This window comes from Dipteris shenzhenensis, chromosome 3 (genome assembly GCF_047967505.1).
Source record: "Dipteris shenzhenensis isolate YYH24624 ecotype China chromosome 3, Dip_SZ_1.0, whole genome shotgun sequence".
Taxonomy (NCBI): Eukaryota; Viridiplantae; Streptophyta; class Polypodiopsida; order Gleicheniales; family Dipteridaceae; genus Dipteris; species Dipteris shenzhenensis.
Window position 1 is genome coordinate 60,790,780 of NC_141598.1, and position 25,121 is coordinate 60,815,900.

Genomic DNA, 25,121 nt, shown 5'->3' on the forward strand with positions numbered 1-25,121 from the left:
GCTCCAAGTGCAACCTTGGCATTCAAACTGCATGCTGAAATTGCACAATGTGACCCTGATGATTGATAGAAAATAACCCAACCTTTCGGAAAGCTCCAAGTGCAACCTTGGCATTCAAACTGCTTTTAGTGCATATAGCCAAGAATGGTTCGTCGAATGCAAGTATCTCATCTACTTTCGAGCCAGTGGAAGGACATTTACTTGTGTGGAATCTCTTAGTGTTATTTTACCTTGTTACGTTGCTGCCTGGGTGACTGTAGTCTGCAATGAGCATTCGTGACAAAAGTACTTTGAATACTGATAGCTCACTTTATTTCCATTACATTTGTTGCAAAGAGAAACAACTTTGACAGTGTTAATTTTAGCAATCTGCAGGGTTCCAAAGACCTGCAGCAGCAGAAAGTGGAGCAGAAAGTGTTAAGTACAGAAACAAATTAAGTTTAGGCAAAGAAAAAGGGCAAGGCTTAGTCTATGACCTTTTTCCCATAACCAAGATTAGAGACTTGCTTAGAAAAAGCTGGCCATGAGGTGATGGCGAAGCTGAGACATTGGTATTGGCGTAAGAATAGTCCCATCTAAGATTGAAAGAATATTGCTTCTTTGTTTCCACACACCAATGTTGTGCGCAACATGGCAGAACCCTTTTGCGGGAAGTGATTGACCATACGGTAGTACTCAGCTCTCCGCTCCGGAACAAAGGACAACTACAAGGGCACTGACAAACACTAAGTCAAACAGAAAATGCCATGCTTTTTTCTTCCATAAGAGTTTGTGATTAAGGAGCTTACCATTGCTCGGTCCGTTGACAATGGACCATCGATGACGGTGAGCTGTTCCAATAATTGGCTGCCAGAAGTCCTAGTGACTGCATCAATATTCACCATGGCAAATGCTATGGTTGCAAGCTCAATGGAAGAACTGGTTGCCCTTGGAACTGTTGCAACCTCAAACAAAAACTCACTAATGGTTTTCAGGTAAGAATCTGAGTTCGCATGGAAAGGGCTCAGCCTTTATTATTGTTGTTGTGGCATCAACATGCAGAGACAACGCAGAAGTTCCTCCATCAGTAGGGATTTTCGGTTTGACCACATCTCCTTCTATTCGAATGTAATGGTCAACCTCAATTCTATCAGCAAATCTAGAAAGAAACACTTCAGGCACGACTAGAGTAATCATATCCTCAGCAATTCTGTCCGTAAGATCAGCTTTCAACAGTTTTGGCCATGGACCTCTTGCTGCTCAAAAAGTATCATATTTTGCTAAAAGCTTTCCTTCAAACACAAACCTAAGGATGTTTTCAGAGAGTTCTTTTATTCCAAAGGTTTGGAAACTATCAACACTTTCTAAGGCTTTAGCACATGGAATAAGTGCTCCTTGATTCAAAGGGTCATTTGGCTCTACTTTCAGTGTAGTGGACTGAGATTCAGATGTACATTTTTCAAGCTCTGCACGCAGGGAGAAGCTTGGAATAAGTAAGCAAATTTTGACTATAAGGACAGAATCGAAGGACAATCTTCCAACTAGTTATTTGTCTAACCTTCACTGAGGACTGCCATTCGTTGTCTATATGCGTTGGCAATTTTAATGGCCTTTCTGATTGGATTATGCTTCCTGAAAGAAGTCTTCAATGGTGTGATGGGTGAACTTGAACCAACCTTAGGATCCCAATTTTTTGGACCTACACTACCAGCAACACCTCCACTCTTTTTAGCAGGAACTATGTTAGGAACTCCTTTGTCGGAATCTGAGATAAGAATGGACATACAAGTTTGTGAGTCCTTTCAAAGTCACTAAGGTCTGCATGCTCAAAATACAAGGATTAAACAATTTCAGCTTTCGCTTATTCACTTAGTTTTCTTAGATGAGTACCATATGCTATATCCATCGGTTGCACTCCATCATGTGTGCTAGGATTCTGGGTTCCCATGAATTGTTGGTTCTTATTTCGCTCCATAGAGCAGAAGCTGCACAACATGTGGATTCATTGAAGCCTACTTTAAAAGCCACTCACCTAGACTTCTCTAGGAAAATGTCCTAACTACAAAGATACTACATCTCTCCACAGAATCGTCTCAAAAGAAGCCCAAAGATATGTAGACGTAAGTTCTTTGCTACAAGAAGTGAACTCCAAAAGACTAGAATCTATTCCAAAATCCCATCTTTGCTAAATGAATGCAAGTATTTCAAAAATTCATCTTTACTACAGGAAGGTTAACCCATCTTTGTTCAAAGTCTTTGTTGAAATAAAAGAACAGAGAAGGTCCAAAAAAATTTTTTTTGCGTAGTTCTCATTTGCTTCCACTTTGGTTAGTTTAAATTTACTTCCGCTTTGCTTAGTCCCAAAAAACAATTCTGCGATTTCACACATGCATGATCTACTTCCAAGCACTTCTGCTATTCTACACATGCATAGTATTTCTACTTCCCAACTCCATAAAGTAGTTCTGCTATTTTAGTTATGTACTTAAGTTCTATTCCCTCAATTCAAAAAACACTTCTACTACTACAAAACCTGAAAGTTCAGCTTGTGTTTATGAAAGAAAGCTTTAGACCAAGCAAACATTGCAGTCTCTCCAAGCAGCAAATGGAAATGTCATTTATGATAATCCAAAAGCAAAATAGATGCCACAAAGTCTAGGAAATGTAAAGTTAATGCTACTGTCTTCCTCCTTCTTCTCGTTCTTAGTATTAACAAAAAAAATAGCTTACATAATCAAAAAAGTAAGACCCATGGATATGCTTAACCAAAGAACTTTCTAAGACTCTCCTACTACAAAGCCTGAACATGCCACAAAGCCTGGGAAATCCAAAGTTAATGCTACTGCCTTTCTCCTCCTCCTCGTTCTTACTATTAACAAAAAAGACAGCTTACATAATCCAAAAAGTAAGACCCATGGGTATGCTTAACCAAAGAAGTTTCTAAGAAGAATTTTCCATCTCATTGTCAAAGCTAGCCCAAGAAAAGACGAACCCACAGCATATAGGAAGCAAACTAAAACCCGAGGAAGATCCAGCTAAACCTACTCACTTTTTCAAAGCATGCAACAACAATAAACACCTTCAAGACGTAGCAGAGAGAAAATCACTTAGCTCATAAGTAAAGAGTGGTGTTTTTATTTGGGGGAAATTTTAGTCGAGGGTTTTTTAAAATACCCCTGAATGCACATGATACATAGGGTTTATCCCACAGTCGTGAGCACCATCTACAATGGCATGCAAAGGCTTGCACAAGCACCTTGAGGTCCAAGGAAATCCCTGTACAAAGACATTGCAGAGACTAAGCAAAGGAAATTCCTAATCTTTGAACCCAAAAGCAAAGCGTATTGAAGAAGACGAAATACAGGAAGCCAAATATACCTCACAGTCCTTCGAAATGGCTACCAATTCATAAATCCCAACAAACCCTTCCGCTTCGAGGTGTAGTGCCTTCACAAAAGTGACACAGAACATCCCAAGGGTGTGGCCCACAGAGAGCAGGTCTGAATAGCCAGACGAAACGCAGAGCGCAGGTCCACACGTCCCAACAAAGGATATCACAGATAGAAGGCCGCAGGTCAGAGTACCCTACTCACAGTAGAACGTGAATCCGCAGGTCGAAGTAGCATCCACATAGAGCGCAGCCACCACAGAAGATCTCACAGATAGATTACCGGACGTCGAAGTGGCCTCCACATAGCCGCAGGTCGACAACACAAGGCAAATCAGCACTCAACATGCCTTCCACACTACATCTCCAAGGAACTTCAATACAACACGCAGAAGGCAACGGACGTCCGAGGCACAGCAACGCAAGCGAGTGGAAGAAACGAGGAAGGAGTGCGACGAGCAGAGCATGCAGCAGCAAGGAGGAGGGCTAAAGGATGGGGAAGCATGGGAGGCGGGGAGGGAGGCTGCCATAGTGTCCCCCCAAATGTTTAGCAAGAGAGGCCTCTCCATCATTTATTTTGTGGAGAGGCATCGTAAGGCAGAGAACCTGGGGTGCTCTAGTAAGAAACCCTATGCATCACGTGCGTTCAAGGGGTGCCTCTCAACTAAAATTTTCTCATCAATATAAACACAAGGCTCTACTAATGAACTAAGTGATTATTTTCTAAAGTTGAATGAAAAACCCCTCTTGTTATTGTAATCTTATCAATTTTTTTTTTAAAGTTGAATTAAAATTCCCCTCCTTTTGAATGCATGTGGTACACTAATTTTTTTTGAGGTGAACCCCCCGAGCTAAAGACACCCTAAAACCCTAAGGCTATTTACACCTAAAGACCTAAAAAGAAGACAAGCCCTTCCCTCTCATGACTCATAGAAGGCGGGGAGGGAGGCCGCCATAGCCTCCCCCCAAATGTTTAGCAAGAGAGGCCTCTCCATAGAATGATGGAGAGGCATCATAAGGTAGAGAACCTAACACCTAAAGACACCCTAAAACCGTAAGGCTATTTATACCTAAAGACCTAAAAAGAAGACTAAGCCCCCCCTCACGACTCACCATGATGCCACCATTAACCAAGGCTTAAATTACCCACACGTCCCCCATATATAGTTCTAAAAGGAAAACGGATCACTATGGCTATGCCTTTGGCACGCCAAAAAGTGTCAACCAACTCATCACGGATGATAACTTGGTCATACTGGACCATGATCACTAGTGCACCAAGAGCGATGCTCACGATCACGAGTGCAGCAACAACGATGCACCTGAGCAAAATTTTAAAGATAAGAAAGGGAGGGTTGGTCATGCAATGCTAGTTATTATATGATTGATTTATGATCACAAGTGCATCAACAATGATGCACCTGAGCAAAATTTTAAAGATAAGAAAGGGAGGGATGGTCATGCAATGCTAGTTATTATATAATTGATTTATGATTACTAGTGCACCAAGAGCGATGCGCACGATCACGAGTGCAGCAACAACGATGCACCTGAGAAAAATTTTAAAGATAGGAAAGGGAGGGCTGGTCATGCAATGCTAGTTATTATATAATTGATTTATAGGATCTATGTATGATGCTGTGAAGGAATAAGGGAAGGCGACATTGGGTGGCTTGTTAGGTGGTTTGGAGGCCGAAGGACGGCTGGCCCTGAAATTGTTTTTAAAGGCCAAAACCTAGGACTTGGCTAATTACTCCTATGAAAAGCCAGGCCGACACTCCTTCTCACCCTGGGCACATGATAGCTTTTTTGACCAGTTCTGGTAACGTGCAGCAGCTAATGTGGCAAACGGATGCCAAACAGATCTCCAATTTTTGCCTGACGATTGCAAACAGAGTGCACAGGCAGGTAAGGCCAGCAATGCTCTGATAACCAACGAGAATCTGCCACACCAACTGTTCTTGCCGATTGAGTAACCTGTAAGCATGTGCCCCTGATTTTGATACGTTTCGGTAGGGTCTAACACCGTGGAGGTAGGCATGTCCCCATGATTCTGATAAGCTCCAGTAGGCAGCTTTTGAAACAGAACTTGAAACGAAACTGCTCATGTGCCCAGACCTTCTCATCAACCCAATGTCTCAGTACTGTCGCATGGCTTCCTCATCAACACTGATTCGCTCGTCCCTGTCGCCACTCATCAACACCTTCCACCCCAAATCATTTCTCTTGATCATTTTCGCACTAAAAATGCTCCCCCTATGCTTCTCATCTCCGATCGTCCCTTGCATTGCTTTACAAATGCCTCCAGGGCTGTACATTAGCCTTTTGAGTATTGCAGTTGTAACAGCTCCTCCAATAATGATGTGCAGACGTAATATCCGACGCAGGTTCTTCCATATTGTGGACGTCGTCTCTAGTTCCGAAAGGTTTCCCACTCAAGCCAATTTGCGCTCCGAACAATAGCGTAAAGTCTGGTCAATGCATCAGTTGAAAGGCATTGTTTTCTAGAAGGATTTAATTTTACGCGAAATATACGGGAAGCTAAGGCTCAGTGCACACGCAGCAAAAAATACGCCTCTGGTTGCCAATAGTTCTCTTCACACACGTAAATGTTTTCCCAACTGATGGGACTCCAATGCCCATTTGGTGCTCAAATAGGCACCTCGATTTTGGAGGTTGTGAGTTTAGTGCCATTTTTCCTCCACCCAATAGCGCCTTGGCATTTGGCACTGCCATTGCTTCCTGCTGTTCCCAGCCAATAAAAAATTGGCCAGGTACAGCTCTGCCTCTCACACAGCTTCTCACTGCCGCAGTCAGACAAACTTTACTGCTCACATTGAATACCACCATCTGGTTCACGCGCGATTAATTCAGACAAGTGAAGGTGAGAACCAAAGTCGAACCAGCTGAGCATTTTTTGCTCCGCGTGCACTGGCTCTAATAAACATCCATGACAATTGCGCAAGCAGATTTCTATACTACGGACGTCACTGATCAATCCAGCCTCTCCTCGTTAATGCAGCTTCCTCTGCTGGGTTTACAACCTACAAGTTTGAACTCGGTAAATTCGCTACTCAAGGATTTCCTCGCTAGACGTTGATTCAGCTAATCCTACATTTTCTGACGAGCCCTGGATTACAAAGATTGAAATAGCTCGTGTGCGGAAGAGAGAGAGAGAGAGCGCGCGCGCGCGAGCGAGCGAGCCAGCGTCGTTCAAACGTTGACATTATGTGTTATCAGAGGCAGAGGAGATAAAAGAGTGCATCGAAACCATAAAGCAAATGTTCGGATCCATGAATGACGGCGAAATATCAGTATCTGCGCATGACACGGCTTGGGTAACTCTGGTGCGGCTCTTGATGGCTCTGCGGCACCGCAATTTCCAATGGCACTGCAATGGATAATCGACAACCAGCTTCCTGACGGAGGATGGGGAGATGCACGGAAATTTCTAGCGTACGACCGAGTTTCTAACACTCTTGCATGTATCGTAGCTTTGAAGAAATGGAACCTAGGCCAAGCGAACGTACAAAAAGGTCAGAAATGGGACAGTTTAGACTTATGTGCGTACATAGATTGCGAAAAGCTCTGTAGCTCTGAAAATATTGAGAGCGTAAATTGACGTGATTGCTGTCTGAATGAGCGAGCAGGTTTGGAGGTTCTCTGGAGAAACATGACAAAACTGGAAACTGAGGATGACGATCATATGCCAGTTGGCTTTGAGATTGTTTTGTTTTGTTTTGTTTTGTCTTCCCTCAGTTGCTACAGGACGCAAAAGATTTAGGTATTGATCTTCCATATGACTTACCCATTTTAAAGAGGATCACTCTGGAGAGGGAACGGAAGTTGGAGAAGTGAGTCAGACAACTTTCTCTACTTAATTTCTTGATGCAACTTTCTCTAAGAACTGTTTAATACACAAGCAATTCGGTAATTCCTATTTGCACGCCTTTGTTACAATCTGCAACTTAATCGGCCTCTGTGTGTGTAGAATTCCAATGGCAATTGTCCACAACCATCCAACAGTTCTTCTCTACTCCATGGAAGGGCTGCACAAGCTCGTTGATTGACCAAAGCTTCTCAAGTTGCAAGAGAAAAACGGCTCATTCCTCTCATCGCCAGCCTCCACGGCTTGTGCCCTATTGTACACCGGAGACCCTAAATGCCTAGAGTATCTAAACTCCTTGCTTCACAAATTCGATAACGCAGGTATATATCTCAATATTGCGACACATTACCATTTGAGTGACCAATACTATCACAAGCGAAGCTTTCTTAAGATCTTTGTGTGCGTGTAAAAAAAATATATTTTTTTGTTTATTTATATATTGGACCTATAAAAAAGCGTTGTCCTTGTATGGCAAAATGACATGAAAAATTTCAGATTTTTCAAAACATCTTACTAAACAAAACATACACACACACACTTGTTTTTTGTGAGAACACACACACAGGGAGAGGGAGAGGGAGAGAGAGAGAGAGAGAGAGAGAGAGAGAGAGGGGGGGGGGGGGATGGATGCGTAAAAGTAAGTCGAAAATGTGGTTATTAATTTATTTGTGTTTTGTGTGTGTAGTCTCTCTTTGTCTCCCTCTCCCCATGCACTCACTCTATTGCTCTTATGGAGTGGTTGCTTGTCAGTAGCTTACAACTCATATTACAAAACCTGGGAGATCCATTAGAACGATGGATCTAGTCGAGTAATTTTTGAATTTTATAGCTGACACAATTGAATTGGATTTTATCTTTTACAGTGCCCAATGTTTACCCTAACAACCTATTTGAGCACCAACTTGAAAGGCTTGGAATACCATGCCACTTTAAAGAGGAAATCACAACCTCTCTTGATTATGTTTATCAGTATATGCGACAACACTATGTATACATGTATCCATTACATTGTGTTTAGAGATGTGAAATCTGGAGTCAATTGCCTTCTTATCTATGAGTTACATATGGTGGAGCCATCGTGGAATATGTTGGGGGAGGGAGTTAACACTTCCCCAGCTTGATGACACTGCAATGGGGTTTCAAATTTTACGATTGAATGGATATGATGTATCGACAGGCAAGCTTACTTGCATATTTAGACGTTTTAGCACTATTCTAATAAAACATCTGAAGTGTATAATGACTTTTCACATCAATTGTATATACACAAAGGAACACTCAGGAAATGTGTAATCCAACGTTGGCCGTTTAGATAACTACATTGTTTACAAGTATCTTTAATGTGCACTTGTAGCCGTATTCAACCAATTCAAGGAAAATGATGAATTTTTTTGCATTCCTGGACAAACAAGTCAATCCATAACTGGTTTGTTTGATCAACACCAAGCTTCACACCTGAGATTTCCAAGTGAGAAAATACTAGAAGAGGCGGAGATATTTACGACAAAATTCCTTCACGAGAAACAGGCACGAGAACCAAGAGAAAAATGCAGTATGCAACAAATGGGTCATCATGAAGGATCTACAAGGGGAGGTAAGTCACACAATGCACAAGACTAACATTTAGGAAAGTAAGAAATTGTGTTCAATACTTTTGCACACTCATAACCAAGATATACTCTTAGATGAAATCTCTACAAGTGCATCCTTGTTGTTTGTGCAGGTGAAATACTCACTTGACTTTCCCTAGTATGCAAGTTTGCAATGGGTAGGGACAAGGAAATTTTTGGATCAATAGGGCGCTGATGATGTTTGGATTGGAAAGACATTGTATAGGTATCTGAGATAAGGGGTATTTTAAACTATTGTTTTGCACTACTAGATCGACATTGCATTGGACTTGATAGATAGTTTAATCTTGATACTTTTGCACTGCTAGAGGGACACTATTTTGGACTTGACACATAATTTACTCATTATCAAGATTGGTAGTGGTTTGATGATTGTGATAGACTACAAAATATTCTTATGAGTGTTATACTATATGTTTCCCATACTTGGTTGTGATTGAAGCATATCTAAACATGTGTTTCTACAGGCTCCCTCTGGTGAATAATTCAATATATTTAGAGCTGGCCAAAGCATATTTTAACTTGCCAACTAGGCTACATGCAAGTGCGGGAAGGCATCCCATGACTGACTGCATTGAGGGTAGATGGAGCATTTCCCGGGGTAGCCCACTCTCGGGTTGCGGGGCCCGTTTGGAGCCCCAGATGATCCCAGATGGCTCTGGGCCGAACAGCAACCGTAGGTTTGTTGCTCTATTTTACGCCACAATTCTATCGTGTGGTCTATGGCCTATTTCGACCCCCAGTCGGCCGTTTTGGGTGGACTAGGTCGATCACCCAATTGGATCTAACTGACTACAACTGCTGGTGGCTATATAAGAGCAAGCTCGTGAAGCCCATTTCATCACTGGCTACAGCAACCCTGATTCCTTAGCATCCAACCTCCGTCCTCTACTATTTCCAGCATGCCATCGAAGCTTCTCACACAAGAGCGCACGGCTAGGAGGCAGCGCCATCTATTGTATCAGATTTACAGTAATCAAATTTTTTATTCTCCATACTATCTGCTTTTCTCTCTTGTGTACGAGATCCTGTTATCTGTTGAGTACAGACGTTGTATTGTTTTCTTACATGGTATCAGAGCCTAGACTCTAGCAAGAAGATTTGGTAGTGTGTTTCTGTTTGCGAGCAGATTTTGAGAGAGGGCCCAGCCCACAAGATTGTGAATTCCACCGTTCGGCGAAAGTGGAAAGTTGGACGGCACTATCCACTCTGGAAGTTTAAAATGAAGACCATCCTAAGTGCATATGAGCCTTGCGATACTGCTACTAGGGTGGACATGAAGCCGGTTGCGAGACCGGATCCAGCCAATGCAGGACAACAGATAGTCCCAACTGCGGATGAGATTCTCGCGTGGACAAGAAGAAATACAGATGCACTGTGTTCTATTGTCTACAGTGTAAGTGACTCCATCATGGCGTTAATTCAACATGTCACCACAATAGAGGAGGCATGGATGGTCTTTAAAAATCAGTACGAGACCACGAATCAGACGCGGATTCAGAATCTAGAGACTCAATTCGCGAACTAGAAATTTTTTTCGTCTGAAGTGGCAAAGCAGTTCATCACCAGGGTGAAGAATCTACGCGATCAGATGACTGCAATTGGCATCACCATCACCAGTGAGAATCTAGCACGAAGATGCATACGGATTCTCCCACCAAAGTACGACAGTCTTGTTACAATGTTGAATACGCAAAATAGAAATCCGCCCCTCAACTTTGAGGATTTCAGCGCGATGCTTTTGGAGGAGGAGATGCATCAAAAGACGAGAACTGAAGGAGATGCGTCAAAAGACGAGAACTGGAGAAGATTCGGCTTTCTATGCTGGATCAAAGAAAGGTAAGGGTAAGGACTCTGGTAATCCATCTTCTTCTTATGATAAAAAGAGAAAGAAGAAGATCAAGTGCTTCTATTGCAACAAGGCAGGGCACAAGTAGAATGAGTGCTAGAAGAAGATTGTAGATGAGAAGAACGGAGTAAACTAAGAGTCCAACAACAGTGCACAGGCAGTACTAGTAGAGCTGTTCATAGCAATTGAGGAGATTTGCACAGAGGCTATTCATGTACTTGTGGATGAACCTTGGATTATTGATAGTGGTGCATTGCGCCACATGACCAGTCAGAAGGATTGGTATACCTCTCTACATCCAATAGGGAATGACATCTTGGTAGCAGTCGGCAATGATGCAAAATGTCCAGCAAAAGGAAAAGGTACGATTGCTCTCAAGTCAGATGGAGTTGTAAAATAGTTGTCCGATGTTCTTTATGTGCCAGATATTAAGAGGAACTTGTTGTCCATTTTTGCGATCACGGATCGGGACCTCAAAGTTTAATTCGATAAGAATGGTGCACAGATTTTGGATCTTCAAGGGAAGGTCGTTGGTAAAGGTACACGATGCAACAACATCTACGAACTCTCAGCTTTCAGTGCTCGAGCGGATGTGAAGAACACTAAGCTATGGCATGAGAGGTTTGATCATCTAAACCTTAGTTCTTTAAAGGAGATGCGCAAAAGTGGAATGATTGCAGACCTACCAGAAATTACAGATCTGCCCGATGTATGTGAAGCTTGCATGATGGGCAAGTCGCATCGGCAGCCCTTTCCTAAAGAGGCTAGTAGGGCAAAGGCTCCTCTAGAGCTCATTCACACGGACCTTTGCGAAACGATGGAGACAGAAGCTTTGGGTTGTTCCTACTACTTCATGACACTGATCAACGACTACAGTAGAAGGATATGGATATACTTCCTAAAGACTAAAGATGAGGCTTTTAGTAAGTTCAAAGAATGGCATGTAATGGTCGAGAAAGAAACAGGGAGGAAGGTGAAGAAGTTGAGATCAGACAGAGGTGGTGAGTTCACATCAAGTGAATTCGAAAGTTACTGCAAAAGTCACGGGATCAAGAGGCAAAAATTCCCGCCACATACATCACAGCAAAATGGAGTAGCAGAGCGCAAGATGCAGTCATCTGCGAAATAGCCAGGAGTATGATGAAAGGGAAAGACTTGCCAAAGTCTTTTTGGACTGAAGCATGTAACATGGTAGTTTACATTCTGAATCATAGCTACATGAAGGCTGTGAACGAGATGACTCCACTGTAGGCCTTTTCTGGTAAGAAACCTTCAGTTGCACATTTCAAAGTTTTTGGATGTGACTGTTTTGTGCATGTCCCTGATGCTAATAGGACCAAATGGGAACCGAAGAGCTGGAAGTGTATTTTCTTAGGCTACAGTGAAGAGGTGAAGGGTTACCGTCTCTATAACCCTGTTACCAAGAAGGTAATAGTAAGTCACAATGTGGTTTTCTCAGAATAGCCGCATCAATTGGAGGAGGATGCTTCCTTCCCAGACAACCAGGACCAGGATATCCATCCAGTACAACCACCAACAGTAGACCGAACTCCCCCAATGGTGCTTGGGAGGATTCAAGATAAAGAAGAGCCTGCAAAACCACAACAGCAACGACCATTCCTGAAGTGGGTAAAGCAACTTTTGGACGGCAGAGAACCTCCAGCCATTGAGGAGGAGCCATCTGAACACCACCGGTCCAAGAGATTAGAGGAGCAAAGAAGGGCGCAGGAACACTTGGTCAACTATGCTTTGATGACAGAGGTGATTTGTGCTGATGAACCCAAGTGTCCTGAAGAGGCACAGGATGATGATAGGTGGATGGAGGCTATGCAATCGGAGTATGGCTCCATAATGAAGAACAACACTTGGGACCTTGTGGATCGTCCACCAAAATGCAAGGTAATCGGCACCAAGTGGGTGTACAAGACCAAGTACAAGTTCGACTGCACATTGGATAAGTACAAGGCTCGGCTCATGGCAAAAGGATTCGCACAGGTACATGGTTTTGATTATCAAGATACTTTTGCTCCCATAGCACAACTAACCACAATTTGCAGTGTTTTGGCTTTAGCAGCCCAAGGAAGTTGGCCCGTGTTTTAGATGGATGTAAAATCCGTCTTTCTGAATGGAGATCTCAAGGAGGAGGTATTATACGTGGAACAACCACCAGGTTTTGTGATCCCTAGTTCAGAAGGTAAAGTTTGTAAACTGAAGAAGGCACTTTACGGGTTGAAACAGGCCCCATGAGCATGGTACCAGCAGATTGATGCCTACTTTCTGCAAAACGGGTTCAGGGGGAGCCCATCTGATGCAAATTTATATATCTTCAAAGAAGGAGGCAGGTGTATAATCGTGGTCCTTTATGTGGATGACCTTGTCATAACAGGGAACCATGAAGAGAAGATCTCACATACAAAGCATTTGCTAGGAAGAGAGTTTGAAATGACTGATGCATTTCTGTTTGGGGATTGAAGTTTGGAAAGAGCCAAAACAAATCTTCATTTCACAGCTGAAGTATGCTCTGAAGGCATTTGGCATGGCTGAGTGCAAGACAGTAAGCACCCCTATGGAGGTTGATGTGAAGCTCTCAAATGAGGATTTATCACCACTGGTGGACGAAGCAAAGTACAAAAGTCTTGTGGGCAGTTTGATTTACTTGTGCAACACACAGCCGAACATCAGCTTTGTGACTGGTGTACTAAGCAGGTTTTCCAATAAGCCCCGGGAGAACCATTGGAGGGCAGGGATGTGAGTGCTGAAATACATCAAAGGCACACTTGATTATGGCATCACCTATACCAAGGGCAACATCTTGACTGGATTCTGTGACTCGGATTGGGTAGGAGACATGGACAGCAGCAGATCAGTGATAGGTTACTGTTTCTTAGATCTGGAGCTGTGTCATGGGTTAGCAAGAAGCAACCCACAATTGCTCTTTCTTCTACCGAGGCTGAGTACAAATCAGCATGCTTTACTTCTTGCGAGGCAGTGTGGTTGAGGAGGATTTTAGGGGACATGGGTGCAGTGCAGAACAAGCCTATGCAGTTATTATGTGACAATCAGAGTTGCATGGCGATTGCAAAGAACCCTGTGTTCCACGCTCGCACAAAACACATTGAGATTCAATATCACTTTGTACACGAGCTCATCATGGATGGAAAGGTCGACTTTGTGTACTGTCCAACTATAGAGAATGCTGCGGACATCTTCACGAAGGCTCTTGGAAGAGACTTGCTGGAGAGGCATCTTCATTGACTTGGCATTGGGCTGAAAAAGTAAGTTCACTTGTGGGTGGACATTGAGGGGGGGTGTTAGATATCAATGCTCCACTCTCGTGTAACTATGCAGGAATGAGCCAACTCTACTTGTAAGCCCCCCATATGAGGAGAAGGCATTTGAGTAGCTCGGTTATCCGGTAGGTCCTAGTTTGGACACCAAATGGGGGTCATGTGTGGCCTGATGGCTGGACGGAGTTGGCACACTACTATATGCAAGTGCGGGAAGGCATCCCATGACTGACCGCATTGAGGATAGATGGAGCATTTCTCAGGGCAACCCACTCTCAGGTTGCGGGGCTCGTTTGGAGCGCCAGATGATCTCGAATGGCTCTGGGCCGAACGAAAACTGTAGGTAAGTTGCTCTATTTTATGCCACGGTTCTATCGTGTGGTCGATGGCCTAATTTTGAGACCGACCCCCAGTCGGCTGTTTTGGGAGACTGGGTCAGTCACCCAATTGGGTCTAACCGACTACGACTGGTGGCTATATAAGAGCAAGCTCCTGAAGCCCATTTCATCGCTGACTACAGCAACCCTGATTCCTTAGCATCCAGCCTCCATCCTCTACTGTTTCCAGCATGCCATTGAAGCTTCTCGCATAGGAGCGCATGGCTGGGAGGCAGCGCCATCTATTGTATCAGTTTTATAGTAATCAAATTTTTTATTCTCCATACTATCTACTTTTCTCTCTTGTGTACGAGATTCTATTATCTGTTGAGCACAGACGTTGTATTGTTTTCTTATAAGTTCTACATACAACTCCTACATGCAACTTCTATATGCAAGTTCTACATGTAGAGAGAGAATGTCTTACAATTCCTACATGCAGAGAGAGAAGCTTTCCAACTTGTATAAATACATCATAATGGAATGAATCCCACACTCTTTAGGGCATTGTGTTGAGTTTTACTTTTGTATTCCAAGCAATTGTCTCAAGTGTCCAAGCTTCCTTATACTCCACGTCCAAAGGCATGTCCTAACCTTGCAACTCCTCCTCCCCTCTCCTCCAACCTTGCAACCCATCCTCCCCCTCTCCTCCTCCCTCCTCCTCCTCCCTTCTCCTCCTTCTCCTCCCTCCTCCTCCCTTCTCCTCCTCCCTCCTCTTCCTCCTCCTCCCTCCTCTCTCTTCCCTCCTCCTCCTCCCTCCTCTCTCTTCTTTCCCCCATGCTCTTACATCTTCTTCCTCTCCCACTCCTATGCTCCCCCTAAACCCTTAGTTCCTCAATCCTTAACTTCCATGAACTAGGAGGGAGAGGAGTTCTCCACCATGTACTCTACCATGAACCTTGGATCCTCCTTCTAACCCTAGAACCTCTTCTAAACTCTAGAACCTCCTTCTAAAATCTGGAACCTCTTCTAAACTCTTCAACCTCCTTCTAAACCTTGGAACCTCCTTCTAAACCCTGAACCTCCCTCTAAACCTTAAACTCCTCCTAAACCCTGCAACCCTAATGAAGGCGAAAGCCTTCATTACCTCAACCATGATGATGCACGTTCCTTTCACACATGCATGCACTTTGTTTGCTTACGACACTTAAGCCTATGTCTCTCACTGGAATACGACTCGAGGTCCTAAGCTACACATATGCTATAAACAACAACCTTGATATATCTGTAGGTGACAAAAAGCCTCGGAACCTTGCATATACTGAGAATACCCTGCTCTTCCTACGGAAGCCGTGGGAAAGAGCTAACATTTGGCACTGCTGCCGGGGAGACTAGCATCTTAAGTAACGAGTAAACATACGTAGGTATGTGTAAAAAAATAAACTACTACGAACTTTCATGAACATAACACTCAAGGGCAAGGAGAGTAAAATTTTTTCCAACTCTAGCCAAACATATCAACCCCAAGAATCAACCTTGGGTTACAACCTTAAGAAATTTTCTTTGTTTCTTAAAAAGAAGCCACTTGATAAATAAATCAGGCTAGGTAGTGGACATAAATGCGTAGAGCTTGCAATTTCGATCATTTTACCTTTTTGCAGAAGAGCAAATTGAGCTAACCATGAAAAGTTATAACTCAGGAAGAGTTTAGGGTTTAGCCCTAAACCTACACCCATTTCCTATAAAAACCCACTCCACCCCCTCTTTCTTCTTCTTTCACATCTTCCCTCCATCCTCTTCCCCATTCCAAGCCTTATGCAAGACACTCCTCCCTCTCCATCGACCACCCCTCTACTCCCATCCTCACACGATGAGTTACTTAGAGCCCATCTCGTAGCGATAACCTAGCCATCCACCCATTGTCCATTCATCCTTAACAATCCTCTTACATAGAGAATGACTTGGAGAGCGTTAAGGTGACCATCTCTTCCTCCCTTTGAATTTCCGTCAAAGTTTTTCGTTCATCAAGTTTTTTTCCCCCTCCCCCTCCACCCCCCCTGTACCACCACCCCCTCCCTGTCCACCATTCCCCCCTCCACCACCATCTCCTCACCCCCCACCCCCCAGTCTCCATCTCCACCTCCACCCCCCTCTCCACCACCACCCCCTCCACCACCACCCCCTTCCACCCCCATCTCCACCCCCCCCCCCCTTCCATCTCCCCCCTCCTACACCACCCCTCTCTCCCCACCCCCCCCCCCCCTTTCTATCTCCACCACCCCACCCCCCCCCTCTCCACCTCCACCCCCCCTCTCCACCATCCCCCCCTCCACCCTCCACCCCCCCCCTTCTATCTCCCACCCCCCCCCTCTATCTCCACACCCTCCCCCCCTCTCCACCACCACCCCCTCCCCCCCCCCCCTCCATCTCCACCACCCCCCCTCTCTCCACCACCCCCCTTCCCCCCCGCCCCCTCCACCACCACCCCCCCTTCCCCCCTCCATCTCCACCACCACCACCCCCCTCCATCTCCACCCCCCCTTCCATCTCCACCACTACCCCCCCTCTCCAACGCCCCCTGCCTCCACCACCCCTCTCCCTCTCTCTCTCTCTCTCTAACCCCCCTCTTCTCTCTCTCTCTCTATTCCCTCCCCTCTCTCTCTCTACCCCCTCGTCGGCTGCTCCAGTCCCTACCCTACGAGCGATAAGCCCTGCCAATCTAAAGGGCTTGTAAGCCCTTGTCTTAAAGGCAAGGCGATGCCCGCACACAGTGCCTGCCAAGGGCAGCGCAACCAACCGCCAATGATGATGCCCACCCCGCCTCCTTCAACCATCGCCTCCACCTCCTTCAACCATTGCCTCCGCCTCCTTGCGACCGCTCGCCTCACCAATGACACCTCTCTGTCGCCCTCCGTCCTATCGTCCTCCCTATCATCCTCCATCTCCTCCTTCCCCTCCACTCCAAATTCCCCTCCCCCTTGTTCGTGAAACCCCCCCCACACACCACCTTCGCCGCCACACGATGCCCCCTCTCAATTTTCTAAAATAATTAATTTAAATATTAATTATTAAAAAAACCCTAATCTAATCCTAGGATTAACCCTAGCTAGATTAGTTTAACCTAGGTTAGATTAGTTTTACCTTAGTTTAGTTAAGCGGTAACCTCGATTAGATTTGATATACCTTATATCAGTTAGTTGTAACTTAGGTTAGATTTAACCTAAGTTAGTTGGGTTAACTCTAGGTTAGTTACTTACAGCTAGGTTAGTTTAACTACTAGTTAGTTTAACTACTAGTTAGTTTAACTAAATAGACCTAGTTAGGTTAGTAACTATCTAGTTACAATAATTAAATAGTTAGGGTAGTTAGGTTAGTTAAACTAACTGGGCCAATTAGGTCAACTAAGCTAGATCAGTTACTACCCCTCACCTACTTCAACACTTCGTATTACACCCATTTGGGACCCAAACTCGACCCCCGTTTGAACCAAGATTTCACACACGAAAATGCCACACTACGGGGCATTTTTTCAGCCCATTGCACACCATTTGGGCATCCCTAGCACTCACTCATTTGTGCCCCCGTGTGGGCCTCGTTTCACACTAATTCGCTCATATCTTTATGTGGTGACCTCTGATTAATGATCCATTTGCACCGGCACACTTCCCTACACACATGGGACAATCTTAGGCACATTATTAACACGATGGTCCCTACAACACTAAAATAAATCTAACTCTCCAAGCATAACTACATCAACACCTGCACTTGCGGCAGAGACACTCTTTGCATCTCTTGCCCAATCTACATGCAGCTATGCTCTGACCAATGCCTTCGACTCAAATGCTCGCCAAATCTACATACAACTCCACTGCAACCACCACCTCCGACAATCCTCTACCTCAATTCCCCCCCTGAAATTCAAGAAATCCCTTTGACTCCTCCACACCACAACATGACTGGATGCCGTCGCGATGATGATGGGGATATTGACCTCGACACGGAGGGTAGCAATTTCTTTAATCGCAAAAATAATAATCAAGGCAGGTGCCCCCTGGGAAAGCTGGAACTTCCCAAATATAATGGTAGGGGAGATGCAGCCCGCTTCCTCTAGCATTTTGATACCGCATGCCTAGCGGGTGGAGATCAATCCAATGAAACCAAGGTGGCCTAGTTTCCCATGGCCTTAACCGATGAAGCGTCTAAATGGTACCTAGACGTCCTAGTGGAAGAGCGAGCCACATGGGACTTGCTTCAAACAGAATTCAAAAGGCGCTTTCAAACGAAGAGACTACAAGATGATCCCGCTCTCCAACTACGCAAGATCGAACAAGGCTGTCGATAAGATGTATGCACGTATCTGGGCAAGATGAAAAGATTAATTGCCAAATGTGACCCACACCCCGATGCAAATTACCTCACGGCCTAGTTCATTATAGGACTAAGGAAGAAAATCTGCAAGGATATGAAAAAGATTAGCATCTATAAAACATTCAGTGCTACTCATGCGGCAGCCATTGATATCGAGGATGGCATGACCGACTCTGACACCAACAGTGATGATGGTAGATCTAGTGCACGAGATAAGCACTCTAAAAAGGGCAAATCCAAATCCACTGCCGAAACATAAAATGAAGATCACCTAGAGGCCATGACCATGAAGTTGAAAGAAGACATGCTGCAGGTCATGGAACAAAAGCTTTACTTGTCTCAGTCGCCACCTCAGATTTATCCATGGTGAGAAGCGCAAATCAATTTTGACCCAATACATATCGAGCGCCAATCAAGTGCCACGATTGTGGAGAAAATCACCGGATCGCAGAGTGCCCTCATCGTGGTAGCCCCACTACTTTCCAACCACTCTGTAGAGATTGTGGTAGCATAGGACATGCCTGTATGGATTGTCCCGTGAAAAATAAGGTCCCACAATAAACAAAGGTTAAGCCTAATGTCCCAATTGGCATCATTGGGGTGGACCATCAAAGTCTGGGGCCGCAAAGTTTGGGGCCGGCAAGCATAATATCACAACTTATGAATGTAATTACACGCCAGTAGAAAGAGGCCACCAAGGACCCTAACATTCCAATCCAACCAAAACGACTTCTTAAAAAGAAAGCAGAAGTGCCTCCACCTCCGCCAAGCAATGAGTAGCCAAGCTCATCCACATCAACTCTCGAGCCTCAAAGAAAAGAAGCTCCATACCCAAATGCAGAGGTGGAGAAGGCTCGTTTTCAGGCACTTCAACAATGGGTACAAAAGGTACAAGCTCAATTTGAGGCTAAGAAACAAGCTCAATTTGAGGCTAAGAAGCAAGCTCAATATCCAATCCATGACTTGGCCCCACAAAGTATTGATACTATACTCGAGCCTTTATTCCGACAACAGACTCGACAACATAATGTACTGCCACATCAACTTGAAGGAGCCGCACTCTCTAGCATCCTGAGTTGCCCTATGTAAATTCCCATTGGAATCCTCCTACGGAATTGTCCCAATCTCTGGGAAAGTTTCAAAGGTAAGATTGAACTCACAAATCCCCCTCCACCTATGGACAACATCGAAGATATCCCTGTGCAGATGGGTGAGAGAGATGGCATATGCAACATTACTGTGCCTTTGATCCACAACACATATAATGAAGTCCAAGTCATAGTGGATGGTGGAGCAGGTGTAAATGTCCTATCAAAGGATCTCTACGATGAATGGCATCTCCCACCAATGCAAAAGGCTAATTTTAACAACGCCTTGCTGATGATTCACGAGCTAAACCCTTGGGAATAGTGAATGGTGTGTCCACAAAGGTCGCACGAGTTCGCTTTTCCCTCTAATTCACAATCTTGGATCTCCCCAAAAAATCCTATCAAATAATACTGGGATGTCCTTGGTTACGGGAAGCATCAGTCCTCCATGACTAGGGTTAACGAAACTTTGCCACCCAATAACATGGCACATGTCAAGCTAGTTCAACACCATCAAAGGCCCATCTTTGAGAAGTGCCAGAGTGCTTCAAGAATTACACAAGTGGAAGTGTCCCAATAGCAATGCCAAGACCACTAAGATAATCTGAAGTTCAAGAAACCAATAGCATTGGAGAAACTCCAATCTATGAGGGACCGGCAAAAACTCACACAATAAAACTCGCCCTTGAAGGGAAGGAAGAAAAACTGGTTTTCATTGGGAAACAACTTTGACAAGAAGATGAAACCAAAGCACTCCTAATGGAATACCATGCCCCTTCCCTTCATGTCGCTTCCTCTTTCCTTGATTTGAGCTTTCTGGTTGTAGGCTCAGCCTTTCTTGCTACTTTCCTGAGGGGGGCTAGTTCCTCCCTTCGGGCTCCTTTTCCTCATAGTCAGGTAGGCTGGGCTTCTTCAATTTGATCTCCTTGTCTTTTGCATTTTGTGCCCAAATGGCCAGTTGAGCTGCAGCATCTACTTTCTCATCATAGATAGCTGTTGCAAGCAGGCAGAATTGATTTGTCCATGACCAAAGCAATGGCAAATGACATTCTCTTCGTAGCGATCTTGCATGCACAAACACCCCGAAGCAAAAAATGTGCACAAGGTGGTAGCATGTAGGCCATCAGATCATGTAGTCATCTATGATGGGGGTATGGTAGACCATGCATTTCAGACCTTGCTGCATAGCAGGATACGCATTTGATTTTAACTATATCAAGAGCTTGCATTTCAAACACGTATTATTGGCACACACCATGCATAGACTTGCCTCAATAGACATGACTCTGTTGATCCAAAAATACTTACATAAGTAGTATGATCTAAGTTTGGACAGGCGAATCCCTTGCTATTTGTTAGACATTGATGTTTCTAAAATGATTTTCTCTCTATAATCACAAACGCCCACCATTCTGGGCACGGCAAGGTTCACTTAAGGACTTTGAAGCTAGATTTTCGTAAGGAGTTGGTATTGTTGCACATGGGTGAATAAGTGCATACTCTCAAACACTTGAGTCTCCATTCTTTTTGCACACGATTTTGTATTGGAGCAATGCAAAATGGCACATAGTCCTTTCAAGAAGAAAAATTACACATTGGTGTGGGCAGAGTGTGCAAAAAGTGTCAAGAAAATTGTGGAGAGGCAATGTAAGCTCCTCAAGAAGATGGATTATTGGATGCAAGATAATAATCCACTAAACAACATTTCTCATAGCAATACAAACCCAAGAAAGCTTCTGACTTCATGCAGATTTTTCAAAATTGGCCAACTCCTTATGGCCTCAACTTTTGCAGCATCCATCTTGACTCCATCCTTTGACACTATATGACTGTGTTGAATGAAAATAAGCAATCTATAAAGGATGTAGCTACTACATTTGAGGATGCAAAGAAAATAAAACATCAAGAAGAAGGGGTATCACATGCTATTCATGCTCTATAGAAGGAATTAGCATGTTTGAAAACAACATTAGATGTGCATTAGACAATCTTTTGAAGCATGCGGACAAGATGGAAGAGCTTGGTTATAGCCACTGAAGCCATCCAGGAAGCTATATATTTCAGAACCTGCAACCTTTTCCAACACTATTTCTGTTAAGGGTAGGGGATAGTGATCCCTAATTATGGTGACACACATTCTTTAAGTTTATGCATATTCTGAGCTTCTTGTTGCATTTAGGCACAATGACGATGGGTTAAACCTAATCAGTGTGCTCTATCTCGTAAGATGAATCCGGCATCTAAGAGTTTTTCTAGCTCATCATAAACCATGGTGCTATACTTAGGATTTTTGTGATAAGGTCCAATTTATCCCACCTTACTAAATGGTCTCGGCTGTACTTGATTGCATGTTATGCCTAGTATAGGCATGTGTTTACCTTAGGTGGGCACATGTAATCTTCTTGAAAGAGTACCTACGTGCACCTCCATGTCTCAAAACCCATCCCAAGTTTTATGCAGTTCCACCACGTAAAAGATGGAAAGCCAACATACACACTTTGGATGAAGATCGCACCATTAATTGGTCAATGATCCAACCATACTCTGGTGTAGAATGGAATATCCAAGGCACAATGATCCAAGCACTTCAGCAGCATGAACAAATAATGCGCGTCAATATTGATCGCTTCCTTCGCCTAAGTGCTATCTTCTGCAAAACATTAGAATACATTCTGGAGGTCCCATGTTTCCTCGATGGCCATTTGCCTCCACTCAGTTTCAATCCCAATGAACAGCAGGTTGATGCTCATTACAAGTCGACTCTATCAAAGAGTCATCTTCTTAGAAGCACACCACGTATCTCTATTCGAACAAATGGTGGATACGAGCTACCTAGAAACTGAGCGAAAATTGTATGGTGCCAAGTCTTTATAGTAGGATTGACCGGCATGACACAAGTTCCACAACCACTGGACTGCACGCATGGCAACCCAGGTACGTGCTCACACAATAAGCCATAACCCGAGGATGGGTAATAAAATGGATCCGAGAGTATGTTGTCTCTGTGCCAACATGGACTTAGGTAGTACAAAATGTGTGTAGAGTAGTGGCAAAGCTCCGCTTGTACTTGCATAAGGCTAGGAATAATCTCTCTTAGGAATCCTCAACATGCAAGTTCTACTTTTATTCCTACATGCGAGTTCTACATGCAACTCCTACATGCAACTTCTACTTGCAAGTCCTACATGTGATTCCTACATGCATGTTCTACATGCAAGTCCTACATGTGATTCCTACATGCATGTTCTACATGCAACATGCAACATGCGAGTTAACATGCAACTCCTACATGCAACTTCTATATGCAAGTTCTACATGTAGAGAGAGAATGTCTTACAATTCCTACATGCAGAGAGAGAAGCTCTCCAACTTGTATAAATACCCCATAATGGAATGAAGCCCACACTCTTTGGGGCATTGTGTTGAGTTCTACTTTGGTATTCCAAGCAATTGTCTCAAGTGTCTTTGCTTCCTTGTACTCCACGTCCAAAAAGCATGTCCTAACCTTGTAACTCCTCCTCCCCTCTTCTCCAACCTTGCAACCCATCCTCCCCCTCCACTCCTCCCTCCTCATCCTCCCTTCTTCTGCTCCCTCCTCCTCCCTTATCCTCCTCCCTCCTCCTCCTCCTCCTCCCTCCTCCTCCATTCTCTTCCCTCCTCCCTTCTCCTCCTCCCTCCTCCTCCTCCTCCTCCCTCATCTCTCTTCCCTCCTCCTCCCTCCTCTCTCTTCTTTCCCCCATGCTCTTACATCTTCTTCCTCTCCCACTCCTATGCTCCCCCTAAACCCTTAGTTCATCAACCCTTAGCCTCCATGAACTATGAGGGAGACGAGTTCTCCACCCTGTACTCTACCCTGAACCTTGGATCCTCCTTCTAATCCTGGAACCTCTTCTAAACTCTGGAACCTCCTTCTAAACTCTGGAACCTCTTCTAAAATCTTCAACATCCTACTAAATCTTGGAACCTCCTTCTAAACCCTGAACCTCTCTCTAACCCTTAAACTCCTCCTAAACCCTGCAACCCCTAATGAAGTGAAAGCCTTCATTACCTCAACCATGACAATGCACGTTCCTTTCACATATGCATGCACTATGGTTGCTTACCACACTTAAGCCTATGTATCTCACTAGAATATGACTCGAGGTCCTAAGCTACATGTATACTACAAATGACAACCCTGATATATCTATAGGTGACAAAAAGCCTCGGAACCCTACATACTAAGAATACCATGCTCTTCCTGTGGAAGCTGTGGGAAAGAGCCAACAATGTACCAAATGAATGCAATTTGATAGCAAAGGTACCAAATTAACCCAAACTATTCCAAGTTGGTGAAGGCAAAAAATGACCAACTACTAAATGCACGCTTATCTACCAACAAGTTGTCTAAAGAAATCGATTGTTCCTAATTGTAAATGCTCCAAAGGAAAATGGCAAGTTGAGGGTCTATGTTTTCTATTGGAATCTCAATGAATAGACAATCAAGTGGAGCTTATGCCTATAGAATTGGCATGGCATCAATGTGCAATGTGGAAGGATTTACCATTACATTAGTACCTTTTTGTTATAACTTTCAAACTATAACAGTAATCGTTCATGGGTGGCATCTTAGATGAGGTAGTAGGGCACAAGATGTATTATGTGATGGATACAATGGGTGCAATCAAAACATGGATGAAGAAGACCAAGAGAAGGAAACCTTTACCACTGAATGGCATATGCATGACAATTGATACCATTCAGGTTGAAGATGCACTAGCCATGTTGGTGGAAATGTTTCAAGAGTACATCAACAAATTTTAAGCCATATTTTTGGATGATTTCTCCTACTATAGTATGAATCACACGCACTTAGAATGCCTATAGAAGGTTTTCCTAAAGTTTCAAGAAACACAAATCTCCCTCAACTCCCACAAACGTGTGTTCTCAGGAGTCTTTTTGGAGCATATAATCTTAGGCAAATGCATCATGATGGAGAAGTCTTGTTGTGTGTTCTCAGGTGAATCATGATGTAGAAGCCATAATCAATGCAATACAAAGACGAAGACCCAATAATATCAAGCAAGTGCACTCATTTATGAGGTTCCTTAGCATTGCAGTTGGTTCATCAAAAAGTTTATTGGTGTAGCCAAGCATCTTCATCATCTCACAAGGCAAGATACAAAGTTCAAGTGGAATGAAGAACAAGTCAATGCATTCTAGGTCTTGCATCCATATTGGAACTTGATCTTTCTTTTGATTGTGGATAGATTCAAGATGGCAATCAAGTCCATTGTTTCTAAAAAACAAGGGAACTTGAATTTTCGCATCTATTATGTGAGC

General features: G+C 44.0%; 1 pseudogene; it reads left to right on the forward strand.

Annotated features, from left to right (window-relative positions):
- The first annotated feature begins 882 nt into the window (after window positions 1-882).
- Window positions 883-24,602, forward strand: LOC147904111 (copalyl diphosphate synthase 1-like; annotated as a pseudogene).
- Window positions 24,603-25,121: the final 519 nt, after the last annotated feature.